This window comes from Hemicordylus capensis, chromosome 2 (assembly GCF_027244095.1).
Source record: "Hemicordylus capensis ecotype Gifberg chromosome 2, rHemCap1.1.pri, whole genome shotgun sequence".
Lineage (NCBI taxonomy): Eukaryota > Metazoa > Chordata > Lepidosauria > Squamata > Cordylidae > Hemicordylus > Hemicordylus capensis.
The window spans coordinates 55,946,029-55,960,195 of NC_069658.1; the positions used below are offsets into that span (position 1 = coordinate 55,946,029).

The window sequence follows — 14,167 nt, forward strand, 5'->3', positions numbered from 1 at the left end:
TACACTCACGGTTTAACAGATTTACTATATAGTGGGTCTATCTTATAAATGAAGTTTGCTTTAGGTTGCAAAACATTTCACAGCTCTTGGAATTCTATTTGCAATTAAGACCCATGTTGATTAAGCATATAAATTCAATCTTTGACTAAAGTAAATGAAAAACTGTAGACATACCTCATTGCAAATTTTGTGGTCATACTGTTTTATCAGTTATAACTTCACAATAGGATGAGGAAAGCTTGCTTTGCAATAAGAACTGCTACCCCAAGCATTTCTGTTTTAAAATATGGATTTACGTTGTCCACCATACACTGACATGAAAGTTGCTTGCAGAGTAATACCATCAAGCTCTTCCCTGAAGCAGGATCTCTACTCCCAGACATCCCTCAGAGATATGACCTCAGTTGTCCAGATTATAAACAAGTAGAAAGCAGAACTAAGTGCACTGCAGAGGTGCCTGCAAGGAAAGGAATCAAGATGAATTGACACATGCATGTCCAGTACTCACTGACTACAACTTGAAGTGTAGTAACTGCATGTGGGAATAAAACAACAGAGATTAAATGCCACAAACAGGGTTTTCAGATAAACTATAATCATTTTATAAGTGCATAAGAGCCCTCCTGGTTCAATCTGAGACCTATCTGTCTAGCCCAGAATCCTGCTTCCCACAGTTGACTTATCAGATGCCTCAGGGAATCCCCCAAGCATGAGATATAAGCATATTCCCGCTACAGCTGTTGCTCCCCTGAAACTAGTACTGAGAGTCATAAACACTAGTTTTTGAATCCAGAAATATTATGTTCAAACATTCAGCTCTGAGCAAGTGATAGATGATCACATGATATTGAATCCTGTACATGTTTGTATGTGAATTAGCCCCAAATTTTGTAAATAAACTCATATGTCCGAAAGAAGCAAGCATGCCACATATTATCCAGAAAGACAAAAATTATTTGGACAAAAATTGCAAATCTGTTGAGTTATTGGCAGGTAGATTAAGCAACCATTTAGGCCTACGGCATGCTGCTAGGGTTGTTCTCATAGGTTGCAGACAGAAATGTTTGCAGAATAACTACAGTCCTACTGAGAAAATAGTGCAAATAAGGTGAATAAAAGAGAACTGGAGAAGTTCTTAATAACTTTAGCACTACTTTGTGCAAAAGACTAAAATTCAGCTGTGTTAGCAAGCTCTGACTGTGCAAACCAGAGCTCCTTTTCTCTCCCTTTCCATCATATAGTTTTAATGTCTGTGTTTTATCATTTACCACTCACATCACATCCACAACAGTGCATCCATAGTTAGCCTGAGACAATGCTTCAAAGTATTGATATAGTAAGCAAAGTTTCTCTCTACGTATAGCCAGCAATAGCAAGGGGCATGTATCTTAGATAAAAAGAAAACTAAGGCAGTAAAAACAGATACCACAACAATAAAAAAAAGAACATTTTATGTGAAGTGTAGTGAACGACATTTAATGTGAGGAACTGATTTTCCCAGTCTTACCTTTTGCTACTGAGTATTATGCAAGGAGATAAAGGATAAGGAATATTTCTGAAAACAATTCCTTCCTTTGCTCTCCAAGGGCAGTTTATTATATATTTGGCTCCCAAGATCTCAAGTGTTTCAGGGCCCAACAGTTTATTAATCAAAGCTACTCTGATAGACATTGAGGTGGGTCTCACGATCCGTGAGACCCACTTTTTAAGAAACTGCGGGGAGAGCAGGCTAAGCCCGCTCTCCCCACAGATGAGCGGGCAGGGAGCCCTGGGAGGCCGAATCGGCCGCCCACATGGTTGCCAGCTCCAAGATGGAGCCGGTGGGGGCTGGGGAGCTCGGGGGCTGCGCGGCCCACGGAAGCCCCAGTATGCCCTGCGCAAGTTTGCAGGGCAAACTGGGGAGACCCCCCAAGCTGGGAGGCTGCTTTTAAGCTTCCCAGCCAGGGGTCTACTCACGAGTAGCCACGGCGCGGAGCCGCACCATGGCTACTCACATGCAGATAGCCCAGGTTTGCAGAGTGCTCACTCCGCAAACCCGGGCTAAGGGGCGGGCTACAGGAGCGGGTTAGCCGCTCCAGAACCACCGGGCCCGGCTACGAGCCCGATGGTTCAGACGACCCACAAAAATCGGGCTAGGCTTTCCTAGGCCGATTTTTGTGATCGTCAGAATAGCCCCATTGAGGTCATTCACACAATTGAAAACTGTGTTCTACCTGGGTTTGGGAACTGTGTGTACTCCCAATTTTTGATTGTGTGGAAGCAAGGTTAGAGGAAAACCTGGGTAGCAGTGATTGTGTGGAAGCAAGGTAGGAGAAAAAGCTACCCAGGTTTTCCTCTAACCTTGCTTCCACACAACCACTTCTACCCAGGTTTTCCTCTAGCCTTGCTTCCACACAATTAAAAACTGGGAGTACACACCGTTCCCAAACCCAGGTAGAACACAGTTTTCAATTGTGTGAATGACCTCATAGACTGTTAAAGGGCAGAAACTAAAAAAAAAAAAAAAAAAATCCTGGGGGGGGGGACAATAAACCCCACTAGCTTGAGGCTGCCTGGGGGGAGTTGTAGCACAAGCTGCCGTGCACCCAGACCCACTTTGTGGTGCCTAGGCGCCACAAAAAGGGGAGAATGGGCTGTCTGGGCCACCTTAAATCCCCATTGTCCCCTATGGGAGAAATGCAAAAATTGGAAAAAATCTTTTTTTAAAAAAAATCACCTAAAATCACAGGAGTGCCCAATTGCTTTGGAGTTCGAGTGACAGTTGGCACCCATGGGTGCCTACCACTCACCCCAGTTTTGTGCCCCCAACAGGCTATGACACAACTCAAAAGACACCAAGCTGAAAGTCAAAAGACCACCACAAAGACAGACCTGCTGCTGCTACTATGCCCACACAACTGCAAAACCAAGGGAACCACCAAACCAAACACCACAGTTTACTACAACAGCCACAAACAAACTAGACCCAGCAACAAGACGGTGCACTGCAGTAAAACCAACCCAGCATGCAAACTGCAAAGAAAGAGGGGCAAGCCAAAAAACACACTGAAGGAGAACAAAAGTAACACAGAGACCTGGTTATTCTGCTTTTCTCATTGTGTGAAATCCATGCATTTTCCCAGTGGGGGAAAAACACCTCAGAGTGACTGGTCTACCACATCTTTGCTGGAAGTCGTACAGGGCCCCAGGCACATGGTGGCACAGGCCACATAGTCATCATCAGTGTGCATGCATGTTTGCACTTGGTGTGTATGTGTGTGTGCTGCTAGACTGAAGAGGGGAAGGAGAGGGGGGCTCTGAAAAAAAAAATAAAAGGGATAGAAAAGTCCGGCTCAGAGGCGGATCAGTGGAGGCCATACACAGCGTGGTGTGGTGGGAGGCCTCTTACTCATCATGGCTGGTCCATGCATGTCTGGTGTTTGTGCGTGTGTGTCAGCAGAACCAAACTAGAGAGAGGAAAGAGGGGGGTCACACTTAATAAAAACACTTATATACATATATACACAAGTATATATATACAAAATCCATTTTACAGCAGCTATACAGTAATATTTACACACCACCAACTATCTACACAAACAAAACCAAAAACACTCTACACAAAGGAAAGAAAAAACCTCTACTATTACTACTGACACATCCACTCACACACAACAGAAACCTCCACGCATTCACAAACTCTCACACACACATGCACACAACACTTCTATCTACACAAGCACATATTTACGCATTCTGAAATATTTACAAATATACATTTTGGCAGTCCCGCTGCCTTCCCCCCACAAGTCAACTATGTACAACACACTTTCAAAAATTTACATACTTATAAATCTACATATTTACACATCAACATATTTTCAAATCTACACTGTGCACACTAGCACAAACTGCCTAGTGTCTCTGTGTGTGCCCACGGCCCCCTGAGTGCTGTGGTCAGATGGAACCAGGGGCTAGTTCAGCATCGAGTTACACCAGTGGGGTTTGTATCCAGCTTACATATTACAGCATATTACAGCACTAGTGAGCATGCTGCGATGTGTCATGGCTGAAGGAGGAAGGGAAGAGGGGAAGGATGAGCTGAAGCTGCTGCTGGGCATGTGACCCAATCACTGACCAAGCTTAACGTCCAGCTCAGGGTAGCCCAGCAGGGGGAGGTTAACTTTGAGGAAAACCAGCTGCTAGACCAAGTCAGGATCCAACCGGGACCGAGCAGGTGTTACTACGTCACCAGCACGTGAAAACACCCGCTCACTCTCAATGCTGGTTGGCAGGTAGGAGATGAAGCATGCAGCAACCATTGCCAGGTCTGGCCAGACTTGGCGTTGGGTTGCCCAGAACTGTACATGGTCCATCTCATGGTCTTTCCTCCACAGGCTCCTCCAGGTACTGCACTACACATTGTGCAGCACTGGTGGGCCTGGTAGGCCGAGTCCCCGGCAAACTGGGCAAGTCACCAAGGGACACCCTCTTAAACCACTGGGCTGATTTAGTGGGAGGAACTCCCTGTTGCGTTGGTGCCACTGTCTGGGATGCCATGCTGCCAGACTGGAAAGAAGGGGTGGAAGCTGAAGAGTCACCCACACTGCTGCTGGGTGTGGGTCGTGAACGCTCGGAGGATGCATCATCACAACCCTTCTGGTCTCTGCCTGTCCTAATGACCTCTTCATCCCTAACTTTATCAACCAGGAGGTCCCTCCACCTGGGCAAGTCATCCGTACAAAAGACATTGCTCTTGATGATCAGGTCACAGAGACAAGCCAGGATGTACTCCTCCCTGTCACCCAACTCATCAACCTGTCTCTCGACAACCTTGGTCCTCATCCTTCCAGTCAGAGCACGCCTCTCTGGTGTGGTCAGCAAAGTCTGGAGTTCACCCATCAGCTTCTCCAGGAGGAGAGCCATGGGCAGGGCCTGGCTCAGAGGAGTGGTGTTGCCACACAAGCTTTTAATGGAAAACAGGAAGGGCTCGAGTGCCAACACCATCTCGGATATGAGCTTCCACTCTGCATTGGATAGATCACACATGCCCAAGGACTTGTTCCTCACCAGTTTGTCGTGGGTCACCAGCAGGCACTGGAAGGTGGAATTCCACTGGGTATCTACATCCATGGGGATGAGATGTTGTGCAAGCCCATGGACACGCTGTTGCTCACAAAGCAGGCACCTGAACTTCTCACTCCAGTGGAAGTGGGCTGCAATCTTGCAGGACTTCTCCACAAGCACAGCCGTGGCAGCAACAGCATCTACCTTAGGGCGGCCCTGTTCCCTAGATGCTTTTGCCTCCTTGAGGCCAAGGGCACCCCTGACAGTCCCATACAGCATATGACAGTCCCATGCAGTGGATGTTCACACACGCCAACACTGACTCTATAGCTGCTGTAACATTGGAGCCATTGCCTGTCACAATTAAGCCCTGGGAGAGGTGTGGCAACCTGCCTATCCACTCCTCAGTTTGACGGCCAAGTGCGGCTGCCACCTCCTCCTTGGTGTGCTTGACATCCAAGGTCTCCACATGCAAGATGTGCATGACCTGTGCCAAAATGTGGTGTGGGACGTGCTGGAGCCAGCACTGGAGCCCCCCCCCCCCCCACTCTCCGAACACCACCAGTGGGCAGTCAGAACCAGGAAATCAGCATGCATCCCACTCACACTGTTCCACATATCAGTGGTGAAACGCATGCTGGTGCCAGCTTGTGCTGTGTACAGCATGGCTGACATGAGCTCCTTGCATCGCCTGTACAGGGAGGGGATCATGTTGCAGCTGAACATGGTCCTTGAGGGGATGATGTAGTTGGGTGCTAGCACTTGGAGTATCTGGCAGAAACCAGAGTTCTCAACCACCTGAAAAGGCTGGTCGTCACTGGCCATCATCTCCCCTATGAGGCGGGTGAGGAAACATGGGTCCACGTGACTGGAGCACTTCTTGCCCGTCAACTGCATCCACCACTTGATTGGAAGCGTGCCCTGCTTCATGGAAATTGGCACACTGCCCTTGTCAGCACTAGTTGAAGGCACACAAAGTGCACTAGCACTGCCAGTGGAGTAAAGGAGATCTGGGAGACACCATTGCATGTGTCACCACATGAAGGTCATCCTCAGATGCTTAGCAGGCTTTCCCTGACTGACCTGTGCCCTGCAGTGGACACAGCAAGCTGCGATTGGAGCATATTGAGGGACCTCAAAATGCCACCAAACATCATTGTTCTGGGTGGCCTCTGAGGTCCTGGACGCCATCTTGGGCCTTTGGGTGAGAGTGGACCTAGGGGAACTGCTGGTGCTCACCCACCACCACCACCCACCCTTCTTACACCCTGAGCAGAAGAAGGGCCCAGCTTTACTGGAGGAGTGGCTGTCCCCTCCACCTCAGCAGCAGACACTTCCCCCTTGGAGCCAGAGTGGGAGGACCCAGTACTGGATTCTGCCACAAAAATCTGGCTGCTCTGCCAGCTGTCAAGCCCCTGCCTTCCACCCCCACCATGGAAACAGCCTACCTAGCAGGAGAGCCCCCTGCACTACCAGGCTATGCATAGGGCGGCAACACCGGTGGCACACCACCTGATGGACCCATCAGTGGTCTAGCACCTGGCTTGATGGCAGCAGGCTCTTCTGGATAGGAGAGCCCTCATGCCACCTTCTCACCTGGGCCAAATAATCGTTGATGGGGAACTGTGGGACCCCATGCCAGTGACTTCTTCTCACACCAGCTTGGGGACCCCTCCCACTTCTGCCTGCCACCCTGCTGCAAGCTTTGCTCAGCACACAGCGCTCAGACATTCCCAAAGACCCCTGGTTTTGGGGTTTTTTTTTTGGGGGGGGGGGTTAAAACTGAAAACATGTAAGAACATATAAAAACATGACCCCTGATAACTTAGCATAGAGGCATCATGTGGTGATTCTCTTTATTTAGCAGGGGGCAAAGGCGTAACTAGGGAAAACGGCGCCCAGGGCAAGCACTGAAATTGCACCCCCCCCCGCTGCATCCCCCCCGCCACCCCCCCAACATACATCTGACTGACACACATGTTTCAGAAAACTTTTATTTTAAAAAATTAAAAAATTACAAAAATTACCAAAAATTTCAAAATGCACTACATACTTAGGTTTTTCCTCACAACAACCCTGTGAAGTTGGCTTGTATCTCAAACATCAGAATTATGATGCAATGATGATTATTATGATTATGATGCCCCCTCCCTCACGCCCTGGTTCTGTTCCTGACTTTCCCTTGTGAGTGACTGTATTTTAACAAAACGAAAACCAAGGACTCCAAAGTAATTCGAGGGACTAGGGTGATAGTGCTAAAGACTCCTTATTCTCCCGCTGTTAAAGAAAGACTCCCCTTTTCCAAAACCGTGTGCTATTTACACCAGAAAAGGTTTCAAATGGAGGGGGAAGCATTTATGCATTTATGCTTTGTTTTATGTTACGATTTCAAAGTTAGAAAAACGATAAAAGGGCCATTTTAGAGAAGATATGCACTGCCTTAGTTGCAAATCCTGCTTTTTTGAGATTCCCTGCAATTGAATAAAGCGATAAAATACACCTTTGCTGTTTAAATTGGTTGGAGAGTATTTATGACAATAAAAAATGAAATGGCATTTCAGATGCAACATTGGTTGCCTAAAACCACTCAGATTTAACTAATCTTCATCACATTGACAAAAAGAGCAATTAAAATTAAAATCCATGACTAAAACCAAACCACTTTGGGGTTGTTTTTAATGAAAGGTGGTATATAAATGTAACAATAAATGTTTAGAAGTATATACTTTCACCCCCTGCCCAACCTACAATTAATTCCAGCTTATTTTCAAAGGGCTTCTAGTTTTAGTTACAAATTGCTTGGCAGCACCAATGTTTAAGTAATCGCTAATTGCTCCTAATGATAGTTTTACTTATTGTTAAATTTATATACCACCTTTCATTAAAACATTCTCTGTTCATCTGATTTTCAGTCTGGTTAATTAAATCGGTGGAGGTTTAGACGTTCCTGATGGGCTGAAACAGCTAATCCATTTTGATGATGACATGTAATTAAATTAGCTTGCATTACATAGTGAAAAAGTCCAGGAAGGGAGAGATGGGGGGATGTGGAACCCAAGGTTCCACATCCCCCCATCTCCCCCTCCCTGAACCTTTTCAGTTAAAACGTGGTTAGATTATAGGGGAGGAAGGACTTGAATGAGCAAAAAGGGGAACTGGTTCGGGCGTTCAGGAAGTTGTTCAGAAGAGGGAGTTGTTCAGGAAGTTTGCTCTGGTGCGTGTCCTCCTCTCGACGCATGCGCGACTGGTGGCGGGGCGGCGGGGCGCGCTGGGGAGTGAGAGTCAGAGACTTGGACTACGAAGATGCTGCAGCGCCCAGTGCTGGATGAGCAATGCCAATGGGGGGGGGGGCGCCAGTACCAGGGGAGGGGGACTGCTCTGCAAAAAAAATATTTTTTTTTCGGCAAATCGGCGGGGGCACTTTTTGGCGCGACCTGCCAAGTGGCGCCCGGGGCATGTGCCCCCCTGCCCCCCTATAGTTACGCCTATGGCAAGGGGAGAGTAACTGGCCCTATCCATTCCCAGCACAGTACCTCCCTTGCTGGTGTCTATCTTATGTTTCTTTTTAGATTGTGAGGCCTTTGGGGACAGGGATCCATCTTATTTATTTATTATTTCTCTGTGTAAACTGCCCTGAGCCATTTTTGGGAGGGTGGTGAAGAAATCAAATACATACATACATAAAAAAGTGGGTTTTTAAAAAAAACACAACACCTATTGGAGGGCATTTTTTTTAAAGTCGCATTTAAAGAAAACCCTTTTTAAAAACAAATTCTATCTAAAACAAGCCTACACACCAACTCCACGCACAACAATACAATACAATACAATAAAAAACCAATCCTATAAAATACAGAATGGAGGGCAACTAAGGGGGAACTTGTGAAAACAAGAAACAACCTGTAAAGGAAAAACACAGAAAATATACCACCCAATACCCAAACATGAAAGGATGCCCTATTTAAGGAAATCTGAAGGGGACAAAGGGGGCAACAAAAAGTAAGCACTTACCCCCTTGTTGTCCTGGAGATCTTCTGCCCCACATACTGGTCAGGAGAAAAAAGAAGGAATTCCAGACCAGTGAAAAGCTAGCACAGTGCAAGCAAGCAGGCACAGATGGAGCGGACGGGTAGAGCACAATGAACAACTTTCCAGCTATTTCACCCACCCACCCAAACAAACTAAAGAAAAATCACTGATTAAATAGATAAAAAGGCTGGTGGGGATGTGGAAGGGGGGAAGAAAGAGAAGGAAAGGCAAAGACAGTGGGAAGAGGTGCTGCTGGACTCTGGAGCAGGAGGTGTGCTAAGCACAACAATAAAAGGATTAACGAAGAAAATGACCTGCTCCAGAGAAAACAAGGACCCCCCCCCAAAAAAAACCCAGAATAAAATAAAAACAGCTAGAAGTGGCTGCTGAGCTGAGGACTCTCTGTTCAACCCAGCCAATAGATTTAAAAGCAGCAGCCACCACAGAAGCAAAGGAGGAGGAGGGAAAGTGGGGACTGGGGATTAGGGGAATGGGCCAGAGAGAAGCCTCAGGCCAATGGGCCTGGGCCCCTTGGCCAGGAGGAGAGAGGGGAGAGAGAGACAGACACTCACTCACTCAGGGGACATTAAAACAGCAGTAGAGAATAAATGCACACTCAGAGGCTCTTCTCACAATCAGTGAGAAGACCCTGGATGGGGTTTGTGGGAAGAGCGGGCTAAGCCTGCTCTCCCCACAGAAGAGCAGTCAGTCTGCTCCGGGCGGCCAAACTGGCCGCCCACATGACTGCCAGCTCCGTCACGGATCCAGTGGGGGCTGGGGGGATTGGGGGTGGCACACCCCCAGAAGCTCCAGCATGCCCTGTGCGAGTGCACAGGGTGTGCTGGAGAGACCCCCGAGCCAAGGCTGCTTTTAAGCCTCCCTGTTGGGGGTCTCCTTGTCAATTGCCATAGTGGAGAACTGTGCCACGGCAACTCACGATCAGAAAGCCCAGGTTAGCAGAGTGCTCGCTCTGCTAACCTGGGCTTAGGGGAGGGTTGCTTAAGTGGGTGACCCGCTTTCGTGAGACCAGGCTTGGCTGCGAGCCCAGTGGTTCGCAAGGTCCTGCAAAATCAGGCTAGGCTCCCTTAGCCCAATTTTGCATGACTCTGAGAATAGCCTCACAGAGTTAGTCACATCAGAGGGGAAAGGGTTTAAAGTAGGAGGGAATGGCGGGGTGGGGAGCAAAAAAGCAGGCAGAAGGGATTGAGAACAAAAACACACAGCAGTGTCTGCCAGGCAGACTCTCACCCACCAGCAGCAGCAGGCCAGAAGGAAGCCAAGCAAGACTACAGCCAGAGTGATTTTGCTAAGCCAGATGCTTGGCTTTAAATAGGATTTGAAACTCCCTCCTTTGGGACCCCCCACCTTTGGCCTCCCCCCTGGCCAATAGAGTGCCAATTCTCAAGGACTGGCACAGTGCAGAGCCTACCAGAGAGCCAGACTCATCTGGCCAATCAGGGAAGCAAGAGCTCAGCCAATGAAATCAAGCAACACAAATCACACAAATTGGAGGACAACAGCTAAAATGGCCTCTAGAACCTTTGAACCAGTTCAAACAGGTTCAAACCGAACCTGACTCAATCGGTTCGAACTCGGACTGCCATTGCCAATGCAATGCCTTGTTTGGCCCAAGTTTGAACCTTTAAACCAAACCAGTTCAAGTTCAAACCAGTTTACACATCCCTACTGAACACTCAGCCCACTGAGAGTTTAATTAAACATCAAACAAACCACACAGGGTTGGCTTGCTTTTGTTGCTTATAAAGAATAAATTTTGGAGAAAGTTACTACTTTTCAGTCCAAGATCTCTTAGGAATCACCTGGGGTAGTGACACATGACTTCTCTTTATTAACTTTTACAGTGGAACATGTTTAGACCAGTTTTATTGCTCAATAGAATTGATCTGTTGCAGGAGATGGATACTGTATAATAAAAGGAGGCTTCCAAGGGTGAGGTTTTAACCAAGTTTGTTGCTTGTTTCTGAAGACGCTATTTATTTACTGAAGGGGAATTCATGGCTATTTTTTCCTGTTATGAAGTAGTATATAGAAATTCAGATGTTCTGTCACATGTGGAATTCTCATGATCTGGGTTCACATCAGAAGCCTAATGTACAAACTTCCAATTTCTATAAAAGGAAGACTTCTAAGCCCAGGTTGCCCTGTGATTAGTATATCTGCTGAACCTGAATTCTAGGTAATAATAATAATAATAATAATAATAATAATAATAATAATAATAATATTGAAATTGAAAGGCTGTGGCAGAAAAAGACCCAAATAATCCCAGTGGTAATTGGCACCCTGGGTGCAGTTCCAAAAGACCTTGAAGAGCACCTCAACACCATAGGGGCCACAGAAATCACCATCAGCCAATTACAAAAAGCAGCTTTACTGGGAACAGCCTATATTCTGCAACAATATCTATAACCATTGACAATAAAATTCTGGCATCCCAGGTCCTTGGGAAGGACTCGATGTCTGGATAAAACAAACCAGTCAATAACACCTGTCTGACTGTGTAAACAAGAAATAATAATAATTCGATTTCTATACCACCCTTCCAAAAATGGCTCAGGGTGGTTTACATAGAGAAATAATAAATAAATAAGATGGATCCCTGTCCCCAAAGGGCTCACAATCTAAAAGAAACATAAGATAGACACCAACAACAGTCACTGGAGGTACTGTGCTGGGGGTCGATAGGGCCAGTTACTCTCCCTCTTCTAAATAAAGAGAATGACCATGGTAAGAGGTGCCTCTTTGCCCAGTTAGCAGGGGGAAGATTGCAGTTGGAGATAAATGTGCTAATTCAGATTTTAAAAGAATAATGCTATCATAGTTGCAGGGGGGAAAAGAAAAAGAAAAATACAAATAACAAAATGTAATATTGCTATAGTTAGGAATAAACAGATTGATTCCATCATGTTCTGTTATTGTTGCTACAGCAGCAAACCGCATGCCAACAGCCCCAGGACATGTAATTTCCCCAAGGAAGCTGAAAGGACTTAAAATCAGAGCTGGGTCACAATGCTCACCTCATATTTATAGTGAGCGTTGTTCAGTCATTGAATTCTGTATTTTGAAGCAAGGGGTTATTTACTTTGGCTACATCACTAATCATACAGGTACAGTAGTGCAGTGCCTGTACAGTTAACAGTGAAGATGAAAAAAACAGCAGCCCATCATTATAAGCCCTGAATGACTTCTTATTATTTATTTACTTATTTATTTATTTACACAGTCAGACACACAGGTGTTATTGACTGGTTTGTTTTATCCAGACATCGAGTCCTTCCCAAGGACCTAGGATAGCTGAATTTTATTGTCAATGTTGTTGCTGTTACAGATATCGTCGCAGAATATAGGCTGTTCCCAGTAAAGCTGCTTTTTGTAATTGGCTGGTGGTGATTTCTGTGGCCCCTACGGTGTTGAGGTGCTCTTCAAGGTCTTTTGGAACTGCACCCAGGGCGCCAATGACCACTGGGATTATTTGGGTCTTTTTCTACCACAGCCTTTCAATTTCAATTTGTAGATCTTTGTATGTTGTTGTTTTTTCTATTTCTTTTTCTTCTATTCTGCTATCCCCTGGTATTGCTATGTTGATTATTTTGACTTGTTTTTCTTTCTTCTCGACTACAGTTATATCTGGTGTATTGTGTGGCAGATGTTTGTCTGTTTGTAGTCGGAAGTCCCATAATATTTTTACATCTTCATTTTCTTCAACTTTTTCAATTTGATGGTCCCACCAATGTTTGGCTACAGGTAGCTTGTATTTTTTGCAGATGTTCCAGTGTATCATCCCTGCTACTTTATCATGCCTTTGTTTGTAGTCAGTCTGTGTGATCTTTTTACAACAGCCGATTAGGTATTATTGTTGTTGTTGTTGTTATTATTATTATTATTATTATTATTATTATTATTATTATTATTATTATTTCTATACCACCCTTCCAAATATAGCTCAGGGTGGTTTACACAGAAAAATAATAAATAAATAAGATGGCTTATTAAATAAATATAAATAAATATAAAATATAAATAAGATGACTTAGAGAGACATCCATGAGAGGTCATATGTGGGTGTGGGCTCTGATGCCATCAATATGATGATATGATGACACCCAGCTCTATCTACCTCGGACGACACCAGAGAGGCAGTGGTTGCTCTGAACTTGGGTTTGGAGGCTGTTCTGGATTGGATGGGGTCACACTCCTTCTGAAAGACAAAGGGGCTATTCACATGACTGAAGAAAATCAGGCTATGCTCTGCTAGCCTGATTTTCTTCAATCGCAAGAACCACCAGGCTCGCAGCTGAGCCCGGTGGTTCTGGAGCGGCTAACCCGCTCCTGTAGCCTGCTCCTTAGCCCGGGTTGGTGGAGCGAGTGCTCCACAAACTCAGGCTATCTGCTTATGAGTAGCCGTGGTGTGGCTCCGTGGTGTGGCTACTCGCAAGTAGACCCAACCGGGAGGCAAAAAGCTGCCTCCCAGCTCCGGGGGTCTCCCCAGTATGCCCTGTGTGCTTGCACAGGGCATACTGGGGCTTCCAGGGGCCACGCGACCCCCAAGTTCCCCAGCCTCTGCCGGCTCCGTCTCGGAGCCGGCAATCATGTGGGCAGACGATCTGGCCGCCCAGGGCTCCCTCCCTGCTTGTGAACGGGGAGAGCAGGCTTAGCCCGTTCTTCCCGCTCACTGCCCCAAACCGGGTCTCACTTACAAACCGGGTCTCACGTCCTCAGCTTGGCGGTGCTTCTGGATGCAACGTTGTCCTTGGAGGCACAGGTGGTGAAAGTGTGCAGAGGTGCTTTTTATCGGTACACCAGCTGCAACCCTACTTGGAGAAATCGCACCTGACCTCAGTCACTCTTGGTTGGGTAGCATTGGCTCACTGCAATGCACTCTATATAGGGCTGCCCTTGAAGATGTTTTGGTAAAGATTGTCATTTGGTCCAGATACTCGGGGCTGTCAGGGAGCTCCAGCCACAGTAGGGATGTGACAGTTCCATTGACCATAAACATTATAGTATCCAACCCAATCCCACTGATTCTTTGCACACATAAACTGAGTGCCAAGTGCCACCATCCCTTCAA

The 14,167-nt window shown here is 46.4% G+C and overlaps 1 long non-coding RNA gene across 1 annotated transcript; it reads right to left on the bottom strand.

Moving 5' to 3' along the window:
- Window positions 1-267: 267 nt before the first annotated feature.
- On the bottom strand, window positions 268-10,399 carry LOC128343182 (uncharacterized). The gene is made up of 3 exons (XR_008315369.1): window positions 10,328-10,399; window positions 9,058-9,092; window positions 268-457 (listed from the first exon to the last, which is right to left on the bottom strand). It is a non-coding gene; the product is annotated as an uncharacterized LOC128343182 (long non-coding RNA).
- Between the last annotated feature and the right edge of the window lie 3,768 nt (window positions 10,400-14,167).